The 25,671-nt window shown below is 40.7% G+C and overlaps 1 long non-coding RNA gene across 1 annotated transcript; it reads left to right on the top strand.

Annotated features, from left to right (window-relative positions):
* The first annotated feature begins 553 nt into the window (after positions 1 to 553).
* Positions 554 to 5,891, top strand: LOC145390915 (uncharacterized). Its single transcript, XR_013895756.1, has 3 exons — positions 554 to 637; positions 5,435 to 5,582; positions 5,819 to 5,891. It is a non-coding gene; the product is annotated as an uncharacterized LOC145390915 (long non-coding RNA).
* Positions 5,892 to 25,671: the final 19,780 nt, after the last annotated feature.

The raw sequence follows: 25,671 nt of genomic DNA, 5'->3' as shown, positions 1-25,671 counted from the left end.
CTGCCCTGATACACGACCTATGCCCAGTGTAACACATTAGCCTACCTGTCCTACCTAGCTTGCCCTGACACAGGACGCCTCTTGCCTTAACAAATGTACAGGCATACCTCTCCTAGCCTAACATATAACCCGTCCTACATTTCCTGCCCTGACATGACTTATCTTACTCGCCATGCCCTAACACATGACCTGTCGTACCTGTCATACCCTAACACATGACCTGTCATGCCCTAACATATGACCTGTCCTACCTGTCATGCCTCAAAACTTGCCCTGTTCTACCTGTCATGCCCTAACACTTGACCTGTCTTACCTGGCTAGCCCCTTCACATAACCTGCCCTGGCCTAAAGCGGAGGAAATATTGCCATTTTAAAGTTGGCCACCGAAGAGAGTGGACTTTCCTCCAAGACCCGCATTCTCATCAACTTTTGAGGCATTCAAGCATCTCCATATTAAAAAAAAAACAAGTTATTTTGTATATTGGATGAACATGCCTGCACTATGTGAAGTACACGCCTGACGGACGCCGAAAGGAAGAAGGAGAAGAGTTGCCGGGGAAGTTTGTGGCAGAGCCCGACGTCTCGACCAATTTTCTTAATATTTTGGCTCCCGAAGGATCTGTTTTCTGTAACTAAGGTAACCACAATCCCTATTATGTTTCTGTGAGTGATTTTGTTGAAAGTATAAGGTTCTATCAATAGCCAGACTCCAAAACCCCGTTAGGAGTGGCCGCTGTTTAAGATCGTGTGGTTTGGCTTATTCACATGGATAGGGTCTAGCTCATTTGAAGATCCTCACATGCTTGCTTCTTATTTTTATTTTTAGCAAACACCAAGTGACTTTTTTTCAGTAAGTGCCAGATTTCATTCAGCTGAGTTAAGCCTATCATTAACCCTATCATGGTGTAGACAACTCAGATGTATGTTAGTATTCTCATGCAGCTTAGGCCAGTCAGTTTAATTAATCTTACCATAGTCGTTGTAGCTGAACATGTTGATCTAAAAGGTAAGCTCAAATTTCCCCAGGTTGTTATTATTGTACCTTTTTCGCTGTTCGTGGTGTGGGTAGGAGTGTTGGAGTCAGAATTATGTAATGTGAAGATAATGATTTGAATATTGATCACTTATTATTCTCAAACTGGAGCCCAGTCATGGAGTGTGGCTTTTCTGAATTTTATCTAACATCGTATTTATCAGCTGCTTGTCCTTTCATAGTCATTGCCCTCATTTATGAGTTCATTATTCGACTTTACGTTTCTCTAACCTTCCTGCTCCTTTAGCTCTTGGATAATACTTCAGCAGAAATTTTAGCAGTAAAAAGTGTTAATTTCCAAACATAAATCTAGAGAATAAATGTTAGTATAAAGTGGGATATACCAACTAAATATGAAACTGTGATTTTACGAGAGGACAAAATCACTAACCTACCAACAGTACTGTAATACAGGTTTTCTAGTGCAGATTATATCGTACAAAACAGAGCAAGGTTATGTGGAAATAAGAATGAATATTGAAGATCATTTGTTTGTTTTCATTGGAAGTCGGCTGTTTGCAAATACAGGTGCCAGAGCAAAAAATTCTTTAGTATTTCATCCAATGAGTGTCGTCAGAGGTGGAGGTTACATACATATTAGTGATAAGTGTGTAGTGAAGCTTTTATGTAAGAAAATAAAAAATCATGGCTACATACGAGGGGTGATTAGAAAGAAATGACAGTGAGTCCATAAACTTTTATTAGCATGAAGAACTATCAAACTATGACTCACATTCCTTCAAAGTACTCCCCTCCAACCTCTATGCAGCGTTCCATTCTCTTTCTCCACTTCATGAAGCAAGCGTGGTACTCTGAAGACGGTATACTTAGGAGTTCTGAATTGACGGTCCGTGCCAAGTCTTGGATGCGATGAAATTGCTTCCCAGCGATGGCAGATTTAATTTTGGGAAACAACCAAAAGTCACAGGGAGCCAGGTCAGGGGAGTAGGGTGGGTGGGGGAGCAGAGTTATACCTTGTTGTTCCAGGTACTGCATAGTGAGGCGAGCTTTGTGGGGTGCAGCATTGTCGTGGTGCAGCAAAAGGCGAGACCGACGGCGGGTTGGTGCGGTGTTGGCCTTGTGTTCCAAGACTTGTGGAAGAACCTGGTCTGTGTAGTATTGGGCTGTGATAGTGGACTTTTCAGGCATCACATCCACGCATATTGGTCCTTGAGAATTGAAAAACATGGTGAAAAGGCGCTTCCGGTTGCGAAATCCTTCCTTCAAAATCTGAGGTCGAGGGTCTTCATCGCCCAACCACACCATGTTTGACTGCTTGTCACGGGTTGTGAAGAATGAAATCCAACACTCATCTCCAGTAGCAACATCTGAGAACCGTTTTGGACCATTTGGTTCAAATTCAGCAAGCCAGACACGACAAATCCTCACCCGTTCAGCCTTTTGCTCATCAGTCAACAAATGGGGTATCCATCGACAACACTTCTTCCTCAGGTGTAATTGTTCATGCACGATGTCATATGCACTCCCATAACTGATATCAAGCTCCAAGGCTAAGAACCTAAGAGTTACAGTTGGATCCTCGTCAATGATGGACCGTGCACGGACAGTTGTTGCTTCGGTCACGGATGTCCGGGGCGTCCAGAGCGTTGTTCATCTTTCAATTCAGTTTTTCCTGCTGTGAAAGCACGAATCCAGCGGGAAACAGTTTCCAGGGAAGGAGTAGTGTCTGGATAAACTTGTAATAATTCCCCTCGAATCTCTGTTGCTTTCTTTCCCAGTTTCCACCTCGTAAAAATGTAGAACCTGCAGCCTTCTTTTGAGTAATCCATGTTTCTGGCCAGAGAGCAAAAACAAGAGTGAAGCATTCACTCACAACAATAAAACAAGAAAAGTCAGGCATACGGCGACAAGTTCAAACTCGTAAGGACAGGCAACTCTGCACTCTCCTTGCTCCCCTACCTCCCATCATTCAAGGTTTTCATGTAATAGCACGAACTGTCATTACTTTCTGATCACCCTTCGTATTAATGGGCTACTACAGTCTGTTGAGTCCTGTGATTCTTGCTGCAGTAGTCTTATCATCAGATTTGTTACTGGAGAGGTTACATATAGCCCTCATTAACTACTGCATAACAAGATGTAGCACCACAGATGAGTAAAATCATGCAGAAGAAGATACTGTAGTAGGAATAAAAAGTACTGTATTGTATGTTGTCGTACAATACTTCCAGCGTGGATTTAAGTTGGTTATTTGGGGAGCCAGGCCTAACTGCAGTACAAAGATGCATTACAAGATGTGTTAGGAGTTAGATTATTAGCAGTTTTAATTAGCTACAGGTTTTTATTGTTTAAAATTACATAACAGTGCTTTAGTCCAGTTTGGAGGGAGGGGAGAGTTGTGTGCAACAGTATTACATTGTGAAGCAAATTTCATTGCATATTCTTAAACTTTTTTTTTTTTTTTTTTTTTACCCAGCTTAAGGGCATTAATCAGAAACTTTTGAGAAAGCCAAACTTTCACTGTCTTTGGGAAAATCAGTCCGAACTTTGTGTGTAAATTGGAACTTTCCAGTACAACTTGGACTCACCATAGTCCCACTTAGCTCATAAGCTTTTACAGTGACACTGACTGTTGCCAGATTCAAGGCATTATCCCATCCTCTATAGGCTACTTGCAGTATAAGTGAGGGATGTGTTCCAGGGGTGAGATTCTCAGAACATATTTACCATCAATTCTCCATTGTCACTGAGATTTGTTTTTCCAGGAAGAACCAAAGACAGGGGAAGATTCTGCACTCCCCTTTCCTTGGCTTGTATTTTTATTGGGTAAGGATGCTCCCTAACACCTCTTCCTTGGTGATTTATTTCTGGATGTGGCTGGTTAATATCCTTTTGTATGTTATTTATGTAGAGTATGGTGATATTAGAAGGATTTATAGAACACAGAATATGAGAGTAATGTGTAATAAGCAAAATAAGTCACTTCGGAAAAGGCTTTAGGGAGCTGCCTTAACCAGCAAGAATACGTGCCCTCGTCCTTCCTGCTGAAACAGTTATACAGGGTGGCCCATAAATAGCAATGCACTAGACACTCACTTGGCAGTACCGTATCTTGTATGTTGTGGGGACAGCTCCTTCGGGAGGTGTGGGTGCGGGTTTGGCAGTGGGAGTAGGAAATGAATAGATGATGCAGCGTAGGCACTGATAATGCTGAGCTGGCCCCACAGCACAAAAGAAATCGCCTGGCAGAGTGGAAGTGGAGCATTGTCTATGGTCTGCCCTCTATACACCTACAATAATATCCCACTGGTATTTTTAATTAATTTATGGTATTCTTTATTTATTATTGCTACTCCTCACCCTGCCCTAGGGTGAGAAAGGAAGTCCGGATGATGTTGATGATGATGATTTATTTATTTACTGAATTTACTTATCTATTTTTAAGTTCAAGTAATGTAGGAAGACTGCACTCTCCTTTCATTTCCCTTCCTGCAAAATAAGCAGTTACAGCAGGGAATCAGTGGTAAATGTGTCTTATGATCCTGTCCCAGAATATCACAGCTTTTTCCATTCACTTCCTGTCAAGAATTTAGGAAAATTTGCAGAGCAACTTTGCAGGTAGTATTGGAAGTGAACAGTTTTGGGGTAACTTATTGTGGACCTTACAGTTAATAATAAAAAAGATATAAGGTCTTCCAGGATTATTATCATTATTGTATTATTATTTGAGATGGTATGTGGTCGTGTGGAGAGAATGGGTAACAGTAGAGTGGTGAAAAAGGTATATATGAGTGAATTTTGAAGGAGAGGAGGCAAGGTAGGCCAAGGAGATTGTGGATGGATATGGTGGATGAGTGTGTGAGGAAGAGAGGTTTGGTAGTCGGGGAGGCTAGGGAACTGACAAGAGATTGAGCTGGCTGGATGAATGTTGTGAGAAGAAATGCATGATCAGGGATTTGGCACCTCATTTTAATGTGACTGTCAGGTACGTGTATGTGAAGCTACAGAACATGGTGAAAGTTTTTGGCGTATCAGATAGAGCCAGGATTCCGGGGGCTTGAATGATGAGTGAATGGAAGCTTGGCCCAGTGGACTGGGCAAACTTGGGCCATCTGGTCATTGCTACTCCTTACCCTGCCCTAGGGTGGGAAGGAAGGTCTGGATGATGATTATTGTTATTATTATTATTATTATTATTACTGTGATTATTATTGATGCTTTCAGATCCTTTTCTTCAGCTTATGAGAAGCTTTTTGATATGATGGGCATAAATATAGCCTTCATTAACCCCTTACGGGATTAAGGCATCTGGCGATAGGTAGATGGAGTAACCTTCTGTATTAGGATCCTTTCCAAAACCAAATAAAAGTTTGCAAATTCTGTATGGCATTGTTTATTATGTTTCATTGTTTAATTGATAATTTATTTATTTAATTGCAGAATTGTGGAGATTGGCCCATTGTGAAGCATGGGATCCTCCAGAAAGCAGCAGAATACAGCTCAAGGAGTGGAGACAGATTGTTGTGAGAAGAGTCAACGGTGTGGATGATACGAGCATGGAGAGCAAAGAACTGGTTGATGTTATGCAGTAAGTGTTTGCTTCAGGTCACCTTTATATACTGTATCTCCTGTTTTGCTCAAAAGTCCACAATATATAATAGGAAATGTGTACAACAGTTTGATTGCTACCTGTAATGCTAATGTGGCAGTTTCCCAAATTTACAGTACAGAGCTAAGACTTACTGTGTATGGAAATAGTTGTGAAAAGAACATCATGCTTTGGGCAGAAAATGAAAGTGTTAATTATAGCTGTATTTTTTCCAGACGTGTGGAGATTGGCCTATAGTGAAACATGCCATCACCTCTCGAGCAACAGCTGAGGCAGGGAGTGGAGATGATAATGTGGGTGACATCAGCATGGGGGGCAGAGAACTGGTTGACAGCATATTGGCTAACCCTTTATAATATCATAATTCATCTCATCCCAATACCTTTGCTGCGTATTGGCAATATAAGGTATGTTGAACAGAAAATTACAAATACTGTTTCATTGGTATCATGGCACTGGTACTGTACTGTGCTGTAACAAAATACAGTAGGATTCTTTTTCTGTGCCTGCCCTCCTTTCTTCCTGTTTCTCCCATCTTTCCTGTCACTTCTTATTGCTTTTCTTTCCTTTACAAGTGGCTTTACATTGAGTGACAAGTCAAATGGTTTCCTGTAAGCCAAGAAACCATTTACAACGTTGGGTGGTAACCATATTACCAAACCATACGTGCTCCCTACATGTCAACAAGTGGGTTGGTGGAGGGTTAAGGGGCTATCACATGGGAGACTTATGGATGTCCAAACTGGCCGTGGACGTCCAAACTTGTCCCCGCGGGAGGGTCATGGACATCCACGAGTGGAAGGCCGCCTGACCCATTCGTGGACGTCCACGACTTGGTGGTCTCTTTCTTCTCTATGGAGTTTACACGTAGTGTGTGTCCTCTGCTATCCTGAACTCTGTAGTCAGTTGAGGTGATATATTATGATTAATTCAAAACCATCAGTAAACTTTGTACTTTTAATATTTCTGTTTATCATAGAAACTTGTCATATATACCAAAATGTGGTAAATATGATGGAATGTGGATTGATTGTTTCCAAGAGAGGCCTCCTCATGTTCGAAAGGCATACTCGGGAAGAAAGCACTACTGTGCAGATTTCTATACCGGCTGCTTTCTTCACTCCGTGGGAGCCATTCTCTCATCCATAATGCCCTCCTTCTCCCCCTCCTTTGTCTTCTTGCAGAGGCTTCTTCCTCATCCTGCAGGGTTAGGACTGCAACATCCATTGCAAAAGTCACAATCTGGTTCATGTCCATTGTTGTTGCTGATAAACACGTCGTCTGCTAGGGAGTTGGAAGTGACCTTCCAGTCGCGTGGGGTGAACTCGATAAAGAAGAAGAAGGTGGCCGTGGACGTCCACCGTGTGATAGGGTATGGACGTCCAAGCTCAGTTTGGACGTCCGTTTTGTGCTGCACAAATTGTTCACGGGTCCCCGTGTGATACCCGCTTTAGTGCCCCTCCCCGTAAAACAAATAACTCAAAGTCAAATGGCCACCCCTTACGGGATTATTGTGTCTGGCAATAGATAGATAGTTATGGTAATGCTGTTCAGAGCATTAATAAATGAAACGATTATACAGTTTAATTACTACTACATTGTATGTGAGACTTAATTTTGCTGTTAATATATAATAGGTAAAATATGGCAGCCTGTTAATTTAATATAGTTAAGATGCTCCAGTCTGATTGAGCCTGTGTATGTTTATATCCAAAAGGTGGTTGGGGTTTATTGCTCACATAATGCCACTCAGGGATGAGTGAGGCTGGTCACTCAAATGTTAGGACCAACTTGCCTAGCCCTTGGCTCCTACACACCTCATGGGGCAACACAGGAACAAATGATGAATGGATGGATTGCCAGATTGTTTGTAAACTTCCAGATTTTCATAGTTGTAGTGAAGTGCGATATTACAACTGCCGCTGTGTTTTCTTCTCGACGTGTAATATAGAGCATCAGAAAAATTTTGGTGCTAAGGATGTAGAGTATCACTGTTAGAAATATGACAAATTGGGGTTAGATATACAGCACTCAGTCAAGTTCATGGGAAGAGAGCTTAATTTTCACCAGTAGAAAAACTTGTTTTTATTACATGGTTTGTTTTTTCTTTTCCAGTTGAAGGCATCTGCAGGAAGTGATATGGAAATTAATTCACTCAGATGATGGCTGGGCAGTCACATCTTCCACTGAGAAAACCCTCTTATAAGGCAACAGCATCACCACCATCACTACCATCTCCTTCCAGGTACAGTATTAAAGAGTGAAAATCCAGATAGTGGATGCATCATTATTTAATTCTGGTTAGAGCCAGATGATTTTATTCAGCTGAAGAAAACCCATAGTAGAAATAGGATGAAGTAGATCATATATCACTTTCTGAACCACTTTCTGAAATTCTGTGACAGGGTAGACTACAAGTGTAGCATTAATTGACTGGGTTACTGTGAAAGTATTTGTCAGTTAGGAATCTAGAATTACAACAGTAAATCTAAACTTTATTGGCACTAGTGGAGGTATGCCCTTTCTGAGTGCATTCAGTTTGAAGGTGCAGTGCTTTCCTGCTCAAAGCTTTGTACAATGCACTTGTTGCCAAATGAAGTTTTAGAGGAACCAAGAGAGAAAGAAACAGGAAAACGAGTTCAAGTAAGGTGGCAGTACTCAGTATATGGTACTTTCTTGTAATCCTGTGGCAGTGTGCTTCCCTCAGTTGGCCAAATTTAGACTTTAGTCAGAATTAATACTGGAAAGTTCCTTCAGCTGTCCTTTTGAGTAGTGGCTGCATACATTATGGCATAATCCCTCCTTTTTGCTATTGTGGCAATATCATGGTCCCCCCACTTTTTCTTTCCTTTTTTAACTGCAGGGATTATTAACATTTTATAATACAGGTACAGTCATGGACAGAGAAACCTGGACAGGTGAGGCGAGGCAAATGTCATATTTTCTCTTTTCCCCCGGCTTGTCCGTCACTCTTCGTTCACAACTCCTTTCCCCCATCCCGTTTACCCTCTCTTCATAGCACCTGCCAGGCTGCACTGCCCATACCCCCTTCCCTGCCCCCATACACACCAGTTCACTAATCCGCCGACCTTGAACCGTGTGTGTGTGTGTGTGGTATTTACATATTTGTATTTACCTATTTGTAGTATACAGGAATTGAGCAATGCTCGTGTTGTCCTGTCTCCATATCCACATTTATCAAGTCTACCTTTACACACATGAATGTTTTTCTCATGCACCACCTCTTAGTCTGAGTCGTTCCAAATATTTAAGAATATACCTAATTGTGATATACACGGAATGTACTATGCTCGTGGGTTTCCGTCGCTGTTTCTCAATAAGTCGAATTTAACTTTAAACTCGTTTAAGTTTTTAGACTGGACGATCTCTTTGTCCAGGCTATTCCATAAGTCTATACTTCTGTAAGGAAAGCTATATTTCTTGATATCCTTCAAGCAGCTTGACTTTTTCAATTTCATTCCATGTCCTCTTGTTGCTCTCTTATCCCATACAAACAGATCTTCTTTGTCAATTTTATCTACTCCCACCATGGTCCTGAACACCGCAATCATGTCTCCCCTCTTTCTCCTTTCCTCTAACGAAGGCAAATCCAGTTTTTCCAGCCTCTCTCTGTATGACAGGTCTGTCAGACTGGGGACCATCTTGGTTGCTGTTCTTTGTATTCTCTCAATCTTGTTTATATCTTTCTTTTTGTGTGGGGACCACACTACCGCTGCATATTCTAACCTGGGGCGGATCATGGCCACTATCAATTTTTTCATCATTTCATCATCCATATAATGAAATGCTACTCTTATGTTAGTCAAGAGCTTATAAGTCTCTCCAACTATCTTGTTAATGTGCTTTTCTGGTGACAAACTATCTTGGACCAGCACTCCCAAATCTTTCTCTTCTCTCCTTTTTGTGATTAATTCATTACCCAAAAAATAATTCAGTGATGGTCTCCTGGTACTTTTACCCATTTCTAATATTTTACATTTCTTTACATTAAATTTCATTTCCCACGTCCGGCTCCAATTGTGTATCCTATCCAAATCCTCCTGCAGTATTTTACAATCCTCCTCAACCTCTATCTTCCTCAAGATCTTTACATCATCAGCAAACAGACTCGCATAACTGTTCACTCCATCTACCATATCATTTACGTAGATCAGGAACATTACTGGCACCAACACTGAGCCTTGAGGGACTCCACTTGTTACTTCCCTCCATCCAGACATCTTTTCCTTTATTACTGTCCTCATTTGTCTGTCTCTCAAAAAGTCTCTCATCCATTCCAGAAGTTTCCCCTTTAGTCCTCCTATATATTCTAGCTTCCACATTAGTCTCTTATGAGGTACCTTGTCAAAGGCCTTCTCTAAGTCTAAGTACACACAATCCACCCAACCATCTCTCTCCTGTACCACATCAATCACTCTTGAGTAAAAGCTCAACAAGTTTGAAACACATGACCTTCTACTTCTGAATCCAAACTGACATTCAGCCAAAATATTCATCTCTTCCAGATATTTTATCCATCTGTCTTTCAGGATTCTCTCACACAATTTTGCGACCATGCTGGTTAGAGACACTGGTCTATAATTCAGGGGTTCTTCCCTGTTTCCTCCCTTGTAAATTGGTACCACATTTGCCCTCTTCCATTCTTTTGGCACTTTCCCCTCTTCCAGTGAGCATACAATTAAGCTGTGAATTTTATCCGCCAGTTGTTCTCTGCATTCCTTCAGTACCCAATTAGAAATTCCATCAGGTCCTGGGGCTTTCCTTACATCTTGAGTTTCCAGTAATTTATACACTTCCTGCACCTCCACTTTTATATCTTTCATCACTGGAACATTTCTAATCACTCCCTCCCCTTCCACAAGCTCCTTTTCTTTAGTGAAAACTGACTGGAAACGTTTGTTCATTATTTCAGCTTGCATTGCCGCATCCTTAAAGACTTCTCCATCTACTTTCAGCTTGGTGATTCCTTCCTTTTGTTTCAGTTTGCCATTGACAAATCTATAAAACAGTTTGGGTTCATCCTTGCATTTGTCAATTATACCTTTTTCAAAATTCCTTTCTTCTTCCCTACGTATTCTTGTGTATTCGTTTCTTGTTCTTTTATATTCTTCCTTTGTTGTCATTACCTCTCTTTCTCCAATTGTTCCATGCCTTATCTCTCTCTTTTTTGGCTATCATACACCTTCTATTAAACCACTCCTTTTTCCTGTTTTCTTTCCCTCTTACTCTTGGTACAAATTTTTCCACTCCCAAATTATAGAGGTCTAGAAAGATATCCCACTTCCTCTGTATCTCCCTTGTTTCTCTGAATTTTCTCCAATCCGCATTTTCAAAAAAGTTTCTCAATCCTGTAAAATTTGCTTTCCCAAAGTTGTATCTTCCCTGTCTATGAAGCTCGTCTCTTGGCTCGACGTTTCCTATTAACATCTGGAACTCAATGACCACGTGATCACTTTTTCCCAAAGGACAGAGATATTCCAATGATTCTATTACATCGGGTTCTTTGGTGAACAGTAAATCTAACCTTGCTGGTGTGTCCTCACCTCGAAACCGTGTCTCTTCTTTGACCCATTGCGTCATCACATTATTCATTATTATATTTAATAACATAGTGCCCCACGAATCCTCGCCGCCTCCCGAGTACCATTCCTCCCAGTTCACCTCTTTACAATTAAAGTCACCCACCAAAATTATATTATTGCTTTTCTCAATTATTTTTTGCAAGTAGCTAGCCATATCTGACAACATCTCATGGTATTCGTCATCCTTCCATGCTCTCGTCTTTGGGGGAACATACACTACCGCCATATCTCTCTTAACATTCTCTCCAGTTTCTAATTTCATATATATCACTTCAGCCCTGCCTTCTCCCATTTCCACAGTATCTACATTTATGTTGTTCTTCACTGCTATCATCACTCCTCCTCCCTTTTTTTCTTTTCTGTCTTTTCTCCACAGTTTGTATTTACCATCTCCCAAATGAACATCAATATCTTCTCTTAATTTGGTCTCTACATAGCACATGACATCAGGTTCATGTTCTCTCAAGAAATCATTAATTTCGATCCTTGTTGATATGAAACCATCAACATTAGTATATATCACCTTCAAATTATTTTTGACATTGTTAATACCCTCTTCTCTCCTACTCTCTGTCCGTACGACTTCCTCAACTTCTGATCTTTCACAACCATCCCCCCTAGTTTCCTTCACTTCTATTTCCTTAAATACCATTTCCTTACTTTCATATCCAATACTCTCCAAAAAAAAGTATTACGTTCTTCCTCTGTCCTCTTATCATTTTTTTCCTTTACTTCTTCCTTTAATGATTTTAAAACTTCTCTTTCTTCTTCATTCAGATCTTTTCTTATTATATTATTTTCCATCCCCGCCTCTTTGCTTAATTTCCAGGTCACTTTAAGTATCTCATTTATTACACTTTCGGATGTAAACTTGACTCTCATTGGTCTTGTTTCCCCTTTCTTATAAGGCCCTATCCTCCTTACTTCCTCAATTTCTTTTACCCACTTGTCTCCTTCGGGGTCAATCTTGCCTAATATTCCTCTCACCATGTTCGTGTCTCTCTCGAGTCTTGCGAACCTAACCTTTTCTTCCTCTTCCCTGTTTCCAAATACTACCACACATCTGTTCCTTTCTACAGTTTCTCTCACTATTTTCTCTTTTTTCTTCAGTATTTTCACTACATTTTCTTCCATTTCTTTCTTGTTCATTTCCCTTTCTTCCTGGATGATCTCTCTTAAGCTGACCACTTCTTTCTGTTCTTTTTCTACGTGTGCCCACTTTGCCTTATGTTCTTCTAATACATTACTCACCTTCTCCGTTTTATTAGTACTCCCTTCAAGTTTCCTCCTCAGTTCAACATTTTCCCTCTTCAAATTCCTAATCTCTTCATTGGCTGTTTCGTTGGACTGGATTAGACTCTGTATGGTGGTTTCCGTATTTCCTGATACATCCTTTATCATTAGATTCTCTACTTTTTTTTCGAGTTCACTAATCCTCATAATTAATGTTTTCACCAGGTCCATGACATTAGTATTAGCATCAAAACCTTGAAATTCCATTCCCTCATTGTTTACATTCTCGGCCATGTTTAATGTAAAGTACCTAAACAGCTGTTACCGAATAAGCCACAAACATTCATGTATACTATTGCCAACAGATCTTTACATTTCTGGTAGTCTACTAACTTTCATTATTTTAAATTTAAAGAAAGACCCTAGGAGACAGGACAGACAAAATTCCTGAAACTACTCAAGGTTAGGAGCGATGCCTGGGACGACCGCTCTCTCCGGCTGTATGTGTGTGTGTGGGTGTGTGTGCATCCTTGACACAAGCAACTCCCTACATTATTTTATCACAACCCATCCCTCCCTCTTCCCTATGGCTACTCTGCTATCACACACACACACACACACACACACACACGAGAAGCTCGTCTTCATTCTTCGTATACGCAGCTGCTCTCTCTCTCTCTCTCTCTCTCAATAATCTGTAGCAGTGAATAATAATGTCAGTGCAAAGTATGCCTTTACTGTGATATAAGCATTACAAATTAAAACACTGGAACATAGAGGGAACAACTGCAGGAAAGCCTCTCTAGACATCAGCATGTGGAACTGTCATTATTTCCCTGCGGGCCAATTAACGTCCACCATCATACTTGCCTAATCCCTTCTGCCACCATTTTGGCCAATTCTCCTCATCTTTACTTTCCAATTCACAGCATGCCATTCGTTATGATAATAATTCCACACACACACACACACACACACACACACACACACACACACACACATATATATAAGACAGACAGAGACAGAGAGATGGTAGATGGGGGAGGGAGGAGAGGGGGAAGAAAGGATGGAAGCAAGTGTTTAGATTGAGAGAGAGAGAGAGAGATGGTAGATGGGGGAGGGAGGAGGGAGAGAAGACCATATATATATATATATCAGGGTTTAAGAGACAGTGAGAGAGGTGAGGAGTGTCCACTTGTCCCCTGGGAATGACCAGCCTTCCCGGGTCATATGGATAGGACGGAGAGGAGGTGAGGGAAGGAAGGGGATGGGGGGGTACGGCTCATATGGACGAAGATTTACTGGAAAAATCGAAAAGGAAAAAGAAACTATCAGCTCAGCCCCTGAGTGTCCAGGTTTCTTTGTCCATGACTGTACCAATAATAAGATAATAATAACAGCAGCAACTTTATTCAGGATGGAATATACTGTACCGCATTTCATACAGTGTTATTTATTTCTGTGTAGGCCTACAGTATGTGGCAAAAATTAGAAATTATTTGAATATGGTTTCAGCAATACAAGATTGCAACCATAGATAACCCAGTAAGGCTTAAAGGTATATTTCCATTGGGAAAGGAAATAATGTTATTAAGGGATGTGGGGGAATATCAATAATTAGTAGGTACAGTTAAAATTAACATTAATTACATTTTGATTGGTAGTACCATATATTGGTAGGTATATTTCAGATTACTAGTACCAGTAGATGGTGTACATTTTGACTAGTGGAACATCACTTTATGTACAGTATGTAACATGGCAGAATTTACTTGTAAGAAGTTATGTGTACACGTTTCCAGCCTTGTCCATAGCAGCTGATACGAGTACAGTATATATATATATATATATATATATAATAGGTCCTTCCAAGCTTTAATATTTCATGTATGCTGTTCCATTCCCTCTCCACCACCTGAGTTATTTATCAGTAATTTTTAAGTGAGCTGGATACTAAATTAATAACCTCATGTTAACTGAGAAGTGCCTGTGTTAAGATTAATCACATTTTACAGTAGATGAGAATTTATTCATCAAGGTGCAGAGCATTAACTAACAATCCTTCAGCAGGAGGCACATGAGAAGTGACAACCATGATGATGGTGACGAAGAAGCAGCAGCACCTTTAGCAATTATTCAGTATGGACAGTGGATGTTAGTGCTGAAGTGGTGTCATGTGAAGATGCCTGGCACATAGGAGGGCCACTGGACCAGAAGTGGAGACATACAAAGGTGTCACAAACATAAGAAAGACTACCGGGCCTCGTGGAACGGCCATTGTTGCTGCTGTTGCTTCGACGAGGAGGAAGATTATTCTACTGCATCACCCTGCAAATAGAATTATAGTTTCAGATAGGGATAGGAGTGTGGATTACTGTGAAAGGAAGAGCTTAGAAATGTTCTTTAACTAATGGAGAGTTCAGATTAGTAAGTACCATTTGCAGTGGTATGAATTATGGTATTGTCAGTCAGTTTTCAGTTTCTTTGCATTTGCTTAGATTATGATATTTTAGTCATTTCATTGCTGTTTTGAGTCAGTCATATTTACATTTTTGATTATTGAGTCCTCATTATAAGTACCAGTAGCTATTTTTGCTGTTAACCCCTTCAGTCAAATGACATATTTGCTTTTCTTCCCTTGGTATCTCATCATCATCATCATCATCATCCAGTCCTTTGTTGCACCATAAGGAACGTCAAAAACCCGGGGCTAGGTTGGTTCTGACATTTAAGATGAAAAGGGACCAGCCTCACTCATCCCTGAGTAGCATTACGTGTACAGTAAACCCCAGCCACTTCTTGGATATAAACCGACTCAGGCTCAATTCTGTTTGGGTGCCGTAATTACCCACTAAACCACTAGGTGCCATTGTTTGGTTATATGATTACCACCCAAAGTAGTAAATGGTTTCCTGGTGAACAGGAAACCATTTGGCTTGTCACTTGGTGTAGAGTGTCCTGTAGACAGAAGGAAGAGGAAGAAAAGAAGGAAAGGGCATAAGGGGAAGGAAGGAAGAGAGGAAAGGGCAGCCACCCAAGAGCAACACAATATCAAGTGAGTGGATAGTGAGCTCCGAGCGTCCCAACCTACCTTGGTATCTCCAGATAATTTAAACTAAAAAGCTTTCACTAGCCCCATCACTCTTAAAGTCCCCCCAAACTGGGTAAACTTATGCTGCTGTATTCATTTTGTCTTAAATTTGCTCATATTTTCATCTTGGAGTTTCTTTCATGTAGGCTAATGAAGGTAAGAGAGAATGCTTTGGTCTACATCCTTTCCATAACATGTCTTTGTAACTTGCTCTGTTTGTACACATCTGACAGGGGAGGTAGAATATTTGTGTCATGGTGAAGAGGAAGTGTGTAGTGTTAGGTGAATTGTAATCATTTGTTTCATCAAGAACATTTATGATATAGGGCCACAAGGATGTGTAAGAAATTAATCTGCTTTGAATCCTTAGTTTAGTCATTTATTGATGTTAAATAATGTACTGGATATTTCAGGAAGTTATACTGTAGAGCATAACCTCCTGAAATTGTATTTATAGAAAATCCTATCTATGTTTCACGATAGAGGTCTCTAGTAGTTACCTACTTGTTATTTGGGAGACATGTTATGTGCTAGAGGTGGGGCAGGAGCTAGTGCTGTGGCTAGAGTGAGGAGTGGTTGGAAGAAGTTCAGGGAGCTGTTGCTTCTCCTGATATTGAGAGGGCTCTCCCTCCGTGCTAAGGGATCTTTGTATGCGGCATTTGCTATGAGTGTAATGCTGTATGGTAGTGAGACCTGGGCAGTAATGGAAGAGGATATTTGCAGGCTCAAATGTACAGAAATGGCAATGATTAGGTGCATGTGCAGTGTGTCCTCGACTGCAAGGCCTAGGGGGGGCAAGGTTTATGATGGAGGAGGTTAGAGGTAAGATGGGATTGGAGTGTATTGGTGTTGTGATGTGGAGAGGTAGATTTAGATGGTTTGGTTATGTGGAGAGGATGGGAGATAATTGGATGCAGAAAGTGAGTAGTGTTAATGTTGGGGGTAGGGTAGTGAGTGGTAGACCAAAAATGACTTAGGACGAGGTCATGGAGTGTGGCCTCAGGGTTAAGGGACTAAATAGGGAAGCTGCCAGAGATAGGGCAGCATAGAGAGCTGCCATTAGGTGACCAAGGCTGACACATGGGAAGCATGTTGGGGCCTTCAGAAACGAAAAGGAAACATCTCTGTAGTAGTTACCTACTTGTTTAATCACTATCAGTTTTGTTTGTTGCCACATGACTGTTCTTTGTTGGTGGTGTAATGCATGCCAGCAGTATGAGTGACAACAGATGGTTTTTGCAAGATCTCTTATGCATGACCCCTGGCCTTTGCACATTTTATGGCCAGCTGAAGTACATTATTAATGGAAGATGAAGAGGATCAAAAGATAGTATTTATCAAAATTATATACATATTATATGCTTGAGGATAAAAAATTGGTGTGTTAAGGTTTAGGTTTTGTTAAGTTGGATTTGGTCATGATAAGTCAGCTTAAACACATCCTATTAAATTTTTTATTATTTTTTCTAAGAATGGAGTTAAAAATGGTTGTCTTGCAGGTATGATCATCTTAGGGTGTTAGACTTGGTCAGGTTAGATAGGTTAAGTTAGGTTATTTGAGATCAAGTTTATAGCTGTGAGGCACAAGACACCATGCAGGAAGAGGAAAGATGTTGGCTGTTATACTCACTCAAGAATGAGTGCCCTGCACAATCCCAAATGGCCACAGCAGAAGTCTACCTCTAGTTGTGGGGTTGTAGAAAGAGCCTGTGATGGAAGGTTTATCGAAGGAGGCACCCACCACCACCACCAAGTCGGTAGGTACTCATCAAAGCATACCAGGCAAGCCCAGGGTCTACGTAAAGTTGAGGAAAATCTCCACTAGCGCCAGTATTCACACACAGGTCCTCTGGATTAGTGGACAGCAACCTTAGCCAGGTTAGGTTAGTTCATCAGGTTAAACTATATATTTTTTTTTACGGCCAATTCAAATGGTTAACAAAATCAGGTAATTTGATAATGCTGTATTTTTATGCCTAAAGAGTATTTTGGTTTTCTTATTGACTCTGTCAGATAGGTATATGTGAAGCTACAGAACATGGTGAAAGTTCTTCGCCTATCTGATGGAACCAGAATTCTGTGGGCTTGAATTATGAGTGAATGGAAGTGTGACCCATTATTTGGGCAAACTTAGGCTGTCTGGACATTGCTACACCTCGCCCTGACCTAGGTTGGGAAAGGAGGTCCAGATGATGATGATGACTTAATTTTATTGTAGCTGTTACATTATTCTTGTAATCATTTTTTTTGTTTTTTTGCCCACATGCCTTTATTATCAAATGGTTTTTCTTTAACTGTAATCTTTTTTTTTTTTTCTTTACTCCTTCCCCTTCTGGTTTGTCATTTATCTGTATCTCCATTTTCTGCACTTCCTCTTTTCTTACTCCTCGTCATATACTCCTACTTCCCCTTGTTTCCTTTCCCCATTTTTGCTCTTTTCCTTCCATGTCGCCACTCCCTCTTCCATCTACTCTCCTTCATCCCATTGTCCTCCTCCTTCCCTTCCATTTATCTTCTACCTCATTCCTTTGTCCTCCTCTTCCCCTTATCGTCCTCCTCCTCTTCCCCTTATCGTCCTCCTCCTCTTCCCCCGTATCGTCCTCCTCCTTTTCCCCTTATCCTCTTCCTCCTTTTCCCCTTATCCTCCTCCTCTTCCTCATTCTCATCCTCCTCTTCCTCATTCTCATCCTCCTCTTCCTCATTCTCATCTTCCTCCTCCTCCTTCCCTTCCATATATCTTCTACCATATTCCTTTTTCCTCCTCGTCTCCGTCCCCTTATTGTCATCCTCCTCTTCCCTGTATTGTCGTCGTTCTCCTCCCCGTATCATCGTCCTCCTCTTCCCCTTATCGTCCACCTCCTCTTCCCCTTATCCTCCTCCCCTTTTCCATAATCTCCACCTTCATCTCTTCCCTTTCATCTCCGTTTTATGTTTCTCCCGCACATTATCCTCTTCTTCCTATTTCCCCCCTCACCATCCCCGTATCTTCCTCCTAATTCCCCATAAGCTCCTCCCACCTCCCGCCCATGACACCTCATTCCCTTATCTTTCTCCAACTTCCCCGTATGCTCCTCCTCCCACTCCCTTCTCACTTCTCATTCCCGTATTCTCTTGCACTTCCTCCTCTTCCCATTATCCTCACCCTCTTCCATATTGCTATTACTACTTTTTTTTTTTTTACAGTAGTGATGCATTCTTTGTAACAATATAAGTTCCATGTCCATTTTTGAAATGGTTTCAAATAAAATGCTGAAGTAAAAACGGATTTTTCAGTTCGTGACGTAATAATGGCCCTTTGTGCAGGGCCATTTTCAATGCTTATAGACAATCCAGTGCATTAAATGACACTATTCATCAAGATAACACTAGAACTGATGAGTTCTAGTGGGAAATATGTGAATTACAGCTCACAGCACGGGGAAGGGGACTTATGTAGTATTTAGGGAATCAGTTCAAGTGAAATACATTTTTAGTTCACATATTTCCCACCAGATGGCAGCACCAGTCTTCTCAGGAACAGGAAATCATAAGCCCCCTTCCCTGTGCAATGACCTGTAGTTCGAAGGTTTCCCAATAGATGGCAGCACCATCTCAATACTGGTGCTGCCATCTATTGAGAAACTTTTGAACTACAGCTCCTTGCACAGGGAAGGGGGCTTATGTTTTGCTGTTCCTGAGAAGACTGGTGCTGCCATCTGGTGGGAAATATGTGAACTACAGCTCAGCACGGGGGAGGGGACTTGTTTAGAAAATCAGTTCAAGCGAAATACATTTAGTTCACATATTTCCCACCAGATGGCAGCACCAGTCTCATCAGGAACAGCAAAACATAAGCCCCCTTCCCTGTGCAAGGAGCTGTAGTTCAAAAGTTTCTCAATAGATGGCAGCACCAGTATTGAGATGGTGCTGCCATCTATTAGGAAACCTTCGAACTACAGGTCATTGCACAGGGAAGGGGGCTTATGATTTCCTGTTCCTGAGAAGACTGGTGCTGCCATCTGGTGGGAAATATGTGAACTACAATTCCTTAATCTCATCAATTCTAGTGGCGCCATCTACCAGGCTGAAGTTACTCCCAAGCAGGATAACATAAGACCTCTTCCCTGTGCAGCAAGCTGTAGTTTTAAGGTTCCCCAGTAGATGACAGCACCATTTTTTTTTTTTTTTTTTTTTTTTAATCTGTATTCATTTGAACCGGTTGCCAAGAGAACTTATACTAACCTGGTTTGAAAACCCTCTGACAGATGGCAACAGTAGTTTGGGATGTTTTTGCAAAGATGGTAAATTGAGGTAATCTTTATTTGTACCACCTCTTCCCTTAACTCTTTAACATAATGGGGTCCTATATATCCTTCTGTGACTCTACTCAAGGGAGAGTTCTTAATACTGTATAACTGTAGCAAGAACAAAATATACTACCGGTACTGCAAGGACTACACTCTTCACTGGATCTACAAGTATATTCTACGACGCAGCACATCAAATTACACAGGAGATGGAAAAAAAAAAAAAAAGACGTATGTGCATAACTTTATTTGAAAGTGATTAAGAACATGGACCGCGATGTTTAAAAAAAAAAAAAAATTACCACGGACATTTTTTTAATTCCAGATTACACCTTTCTACTCTGTTGTTCTGGACAGTTTTTTGAATGGAAAGGTTGCATATACTGCATCTTCATTAACCCCTTCAATACTTCTTTCCTAACAATAAAGCATTCTGCAGGTAACACGAACTATAGATAGATAGATAGATAGACAGATAGATATCTTTCCCAAGTGGAACAACATATTCTCTGCAGTGAAAGCAGTCTGAACAAGGTGTAACAGAAAAACTATTTTGAAAATAAGGACATTTAAAAAATGAATAACGTGAGCGATGGGGAGAAGGTAAAAGAGCTATGACAGAAAGAATAGGAATATAAGGATAAAGGAGCATCTGAGACAAAATAGATGGAATGAAGGATGAACTGAAGCATGGGAAGAAAACACAAGGGGATGAGGAGAAGGAGAAGGACGAGGGGAAAGGGAAGATTAAGCAAAGAAAAAACAAAGAGATGGAGGAGGAACATGGAAGGAAGAGGAGAATGGGAGGAACTGGAGGAGAGGCCCGAGACAAATACTGGAGGACCAGGAGGAGGAGGGAAGTGAAAAAAAAAAAAAATGAAAGGAACAAAGCTAGGTAATATGGAAGAGATGTTAAGGATTATAAAAAAGAGGCAGAGGAGGAGGAGGAAAGTGGAGAGGAAGAAAACAAAGGAGGAGAAGGAAGAGAAAAAGGAGGAGGAGGAGGAGGTGAAAAAGGAGGAGGAGGAGGAAGAAGAAAAAAAAGGAAGATGAGGAAAAGAAAGAGAAAAAGGAGGAGGAGGAGGACGACGAAGAAGAGAAAAATGAGGTGGTAAAGAAAAATGGAGGAGGAGGAGGAGGAGGAGTCCAACAGAGAACAAAACAGATATGAGAAATGGACAAGGAGGAGGAGAAAGATTAAAGAGCATGAAAGGCAGATAAGAGAGGAGGAGGAATTGGATGGAGAAATGCATGTGGGGAAGACATGGGGGGAGAGGGGAAGATAGAGAGGAGACCATGAGGAAAATTTGGAAGAGGAGTAAGAGGTGATGGCAGGAAGACGATGAAGAAGAGAGGAGTGAGAAGAGAGAAGGAAAAGAAGAAAGGTAAGAGGAAATGGTAATACTAAATAGAAAAAAGGGGAGGAGAGAGAGAGAGAGAGAGAGAGAGAGAGAGAGAGAGAGAGAGAGAGAGAGAGAGATGCATGGTAGACAATGGTGACAAAAATTAAATACTACGGACAATGAGTTATAAAGTGGCAAGTGTAATCATCCACAAAAGTCAAGTCGTCAATCCTGGCTTAAGTGCACCCCATCAATGTAAACAGTAACAGCCAGTCCCATATTATCCCCTTTGAGGTGAAAGGCCCTTAGTCTACAGTATGCTACCAAATTCAGAACATTTAAGGGTTAATGACCAGCCTTCTTCCACTGGTGGTACTGCATGCCTGAAAAACCTCCAGTCATTTCCAAGATCCATTTACAGCCTGACACTCTGACTGGGATCCTCTAACAGGTGCTTAATCAGTGTGGGACTGTTAATTTGAAATAGTGGAGACAGCAGCAACTTTGGTAGCAGTGTAAACGGGTACAGATGTTCATCCTTAACAATTTACTCCATACATTACACCTCAGTATCTCCTTTTATGTTACTGATGCACACTACATTAATATAACATACTGTACATAACAGAATACTGTATTAAGATATATTATGCAAAATCAGAAAGTAAGGAGAGATACCATTAAACCTCCAGTGCAACACTGAATAAGACTCTGCAAGCTTGTGAGGGTCCAAGGGCAAGAAGCGATACTTTTGGGGGGTGAAAGTCCAGCCTCGACCAACATAAAGACTTTGGAGGATGACCGTACCTGCCATGCTGTAGGAGTTGAGCCTACTTATAACACTGATTATATGCAGCATTCTTCTTGGTCTTCAACTCCTTCAAGTAGTCCTCTTGCAGTCTCTGTGCTCCATCCTTTTGTCTTGTACTGTATTAAGGCCTTCACAGTGCAGGCCACTTTTGTTTCTTGAGCCACTCTCCTCTCCAGTTCCTTAAGACACTTACTTTTCCCTACTATAATCATAATCATCATCAATCTGACACTTATTCCAGCATAAAGGTGGTGTAAGGTGGCATCATCATCATCAGCCCAAGTCTCTCTCATCTTTTTCCCACTATGATCTCCTGGCTGTTAGCCTGTTCCCCCCAATCCCAGCAAATATCTTAATCTCACCTTGCCATCTTCCTGTCTGCCTCCTTCTTTCACACTATCTTCAGGCTGTAAATCAGTTAACCTAGTTACCTACTGCTATCTGTTACCTGTTGTGATTTTATCTTCTTTCACATTCTCTCATCTCGGAAGCTCCTGTTTTATCACTTTATGTGACACCTACGACAATCCTTTTCATTCCTCCCTGAGCACTCCTAAGATTACATTCCCTCGACTCCACGTTTCCAACCAACTCCTTCAGCATAATGGCAACTGCTTATCCTTCATGTAACAACCTGGCTTACAAAAAGCTCTGTCCCATCCCTATTCTTCGCTTGATTTCACCGTCATGAACACAGTCAGAATACCTGTCTGCCATACGTATGTCTTCCTCAACATTCTAGTTCATCATCTACTTTCACTGGAATGAATTGCATGTGTCTGCTTAACGTAATTTTCATTTTCATATTTATTTTCAAGCCAGTCTTCAGACTCTCCCTGTTCAGATCAGCTTTCATTTCTTGTACAGTTGTTCCTCCCATGATACACTGAAACCTTTACTCCCACCTAACAACGGTGTACGGTAGCATTATCAACATAAACATCCAGATCCTTACTCTCACCTAAAGATAAGGTGAACTGGCATCATCATCATCATCAACATTTTGACCCTTGCTGCGTTAATCCCAAGATCATATTCATGTGAACACAGTAGACCACAGGAAACCCACCACTTTACCACAGTACTCCAAGAGGCCTTTTGTTGAAATTATGTTAAAGCAATGTCTGTGTTATGACAGTGCGGTGCAGGAGGTGAAAATGTGTGCAGTGGTGTGGAGGTTGCAATACAGTAGGGGCATAATGGACTGTCTGTGAGCTGTATTTTTCATTCATACTGAGATAAGGAAAAGACACGACTGCACCGTTGTCAGGCTAGGTGTACGCATGTCTTTCTAGGATGGGTAGGACAGTTTCTGAGGGTTGGATGTCTGGTGGTTGTTTGGGATGGATGCTATCTGGCTGGAGGGTTTGGATGGCTGTCGTGTTGTGGTGTGGGGCTGCAATACTGCAGGGATACAGTGGACTGTCTGCGAGTTCTGTTTTCCATTTGTACTGAGGTAAAGATAGGTGGAGACTGCATCGCAGTCTACCTAGGTGTACTCGTGTCTTTCTGAGGCTGGAGGCTGGATGCTTTGTGGTTGTTCAAGAAGGATACTATCTGGCTGGAGGTTTGAGATGGCTGTGGTGGCGACACGATTTCTGTGCAATATTTGCATGGGCAGTGTTAGCTGGAGAAGGAGGGATGTTACTGTGGCATTCTGTGTAGTGTTAGGAAGTTATCAGACTAATTTCGTTTTGGTAGGGAGTGATGCAACATCAACTTACGTGGATGGGATGGATCTTCAGCTGAAACAATAGTGTGGGCATCTCAAATTCATATGATCCTTCACTGGAAGTATTTATGTTTCTTGCTTCAACTTTTCTGTAGATGTGCTCTTTATGTACCTTGTTGTTACTCTTGAGGCTTTATCTGTTTCCTGCAGCCTTCCCATGTTTGTAGTGGTTAAGGTGGGGGCCCAGCTTGGGCTTGCAAAATTCACTGTCAATCAAATGAAGTTTATTGAATAATTTCAGAAACTCCTTCTGTTACCCAAAGATACTCTGTTTTCACTTAGCTTGGCCTAAAATTGCCATCTCTCCATCTTGAATGTTCAGATGTAACAAACAGACTAGCACTATAATCTGATACATGTCATGATGATATGCTAACGAAAAGATGTACTGAGAATTAGAGATACTTGTCATGATGATATGCTAACAAAAAGATGTACTGCCATAGCATTTTCTTATTCTGCCAATGAGATATGCAAAATTAGCTGCAAAAATCTAAAAATCTTGGCCAACTATAATTCTGCCAATAAGCTATGCAAAATAAGCTAAAAAAAATAAATAAAAATACTGGTCAAGTTAAGGCAAACGAACTACCACCTGGGAGTACTTTCAAGACCTTGTGTTTGTGACACCTTTGCAATGATGCAGCTTATACTCTTGACCCTTATTCCCATTTCATGATGGGGTAAGGTCACATAAAGCACAATACAGAGCTATGGTATTTCACTGGCAGATTCTATACACACACACACACACAGGCAAATAATACTTTTTATTTTCTACATACCCTAACAGTATTTATAAAATAAAAATTTGGTCAGCTTTGCTGAACTGCAATAAACTTATGACTTACAAATGCCACTCCTTGATTACTGTACTTATAAAATGATGAGGATAAATTTTGCTTAGCAGGAAACAGGTTGACACATCTAATTTCAACTTAAAACATATGAACAAAAACATTCCTAAAACAGAAACACAATAACCATCTATATAATACCACATACAGTACACAATTCTCATAATAAAAGTGAATAAAACAGGCACCTTCATGACAAAATACGGTACTTTATATGGAAGCTGAATGTTTCTTCTGTAAATGAGCCAATTACTTTTCCAATATTGATAGACAGACAGACTTTTCCAATTACATGGCTTATGAAGTAATCATATTCGTACACTATACGGCTTCTACTCTGACCTGAACTAAAATTGCCATCTTTTCATCTTGAATGCTCAGTCATAATACAAGCTTAAAAGCAGAATGTGGTGTTAGCCATGAGAAAGTGCTATGTAAAAAATGTAAAGCTGTGGTATTGTCTTCTGCCACTGAGCTATGTAAATTAAGCTGCAAAAAGATGAATATCTGGGTCAACTTATAGTAAAAATTGAGTAGCATTGCTGTATCTTCACAAGCATCGTCATTCATTATCTTACTGTGCCTCATCAGCTTCTATACCACTTTCAATCCCCTGTCAATACCCTGGCCTCATAAACTCCCATACTTCACATTTTTTACACAATATCAGTACGTGGGTATTATTCTTCCATTAGAACAATTGATGAAATAATCTGGCACAGAGTGGCTTATTCTTACTTCTATCTGTATTTAGATGAACTACCAGTAGGTACATTTATTTTTACTGCCTGTATATTCAAACAGAATTTTTAACTCCATCACCATAATGCCATCTTTAATTTTATATTGCGGATAACACAAGATACTTTTATTCACCTCAGGAAAGGCCTCTTATAATGAAAGGGTTTTATACAAGCACTTTACCACAATGTACTCTCCAAAACCAAATAAATTACTCCTGGGTAGCACGAATAATACGAAACAGATGTCACTGTGGTTACAACTGTTTGTGGCTTTACAGTTACTGCTTTCAGTATGTCACAATCAACGGAGTGAGAATTTGTGCGATAAGAGTTTTTGCTGTTGCAGTACTGTTATGGTTCTAATTTACT

This window comes from Coenobita brevimanus, chromosome 16, assembly GCF_032717465.1.
Source record: "Coenobita brevimanus isolate Jiangsu-jjx chromosome 16, ASM3271746v2, whole genome shotgun sequence".
Classification (NCBI taxonomy): domain Eukaryota; kingdom Metazoa; phylum Arthropoda; class Malacostraca; order Decapoda; family Coenobitidae; genus Coenobita; species Coenobita brevimanus.
Note: the sequence above shows the minus strand (reverse complement) of the source record. Positions and strands in the feature narration are given on the sequence as shown.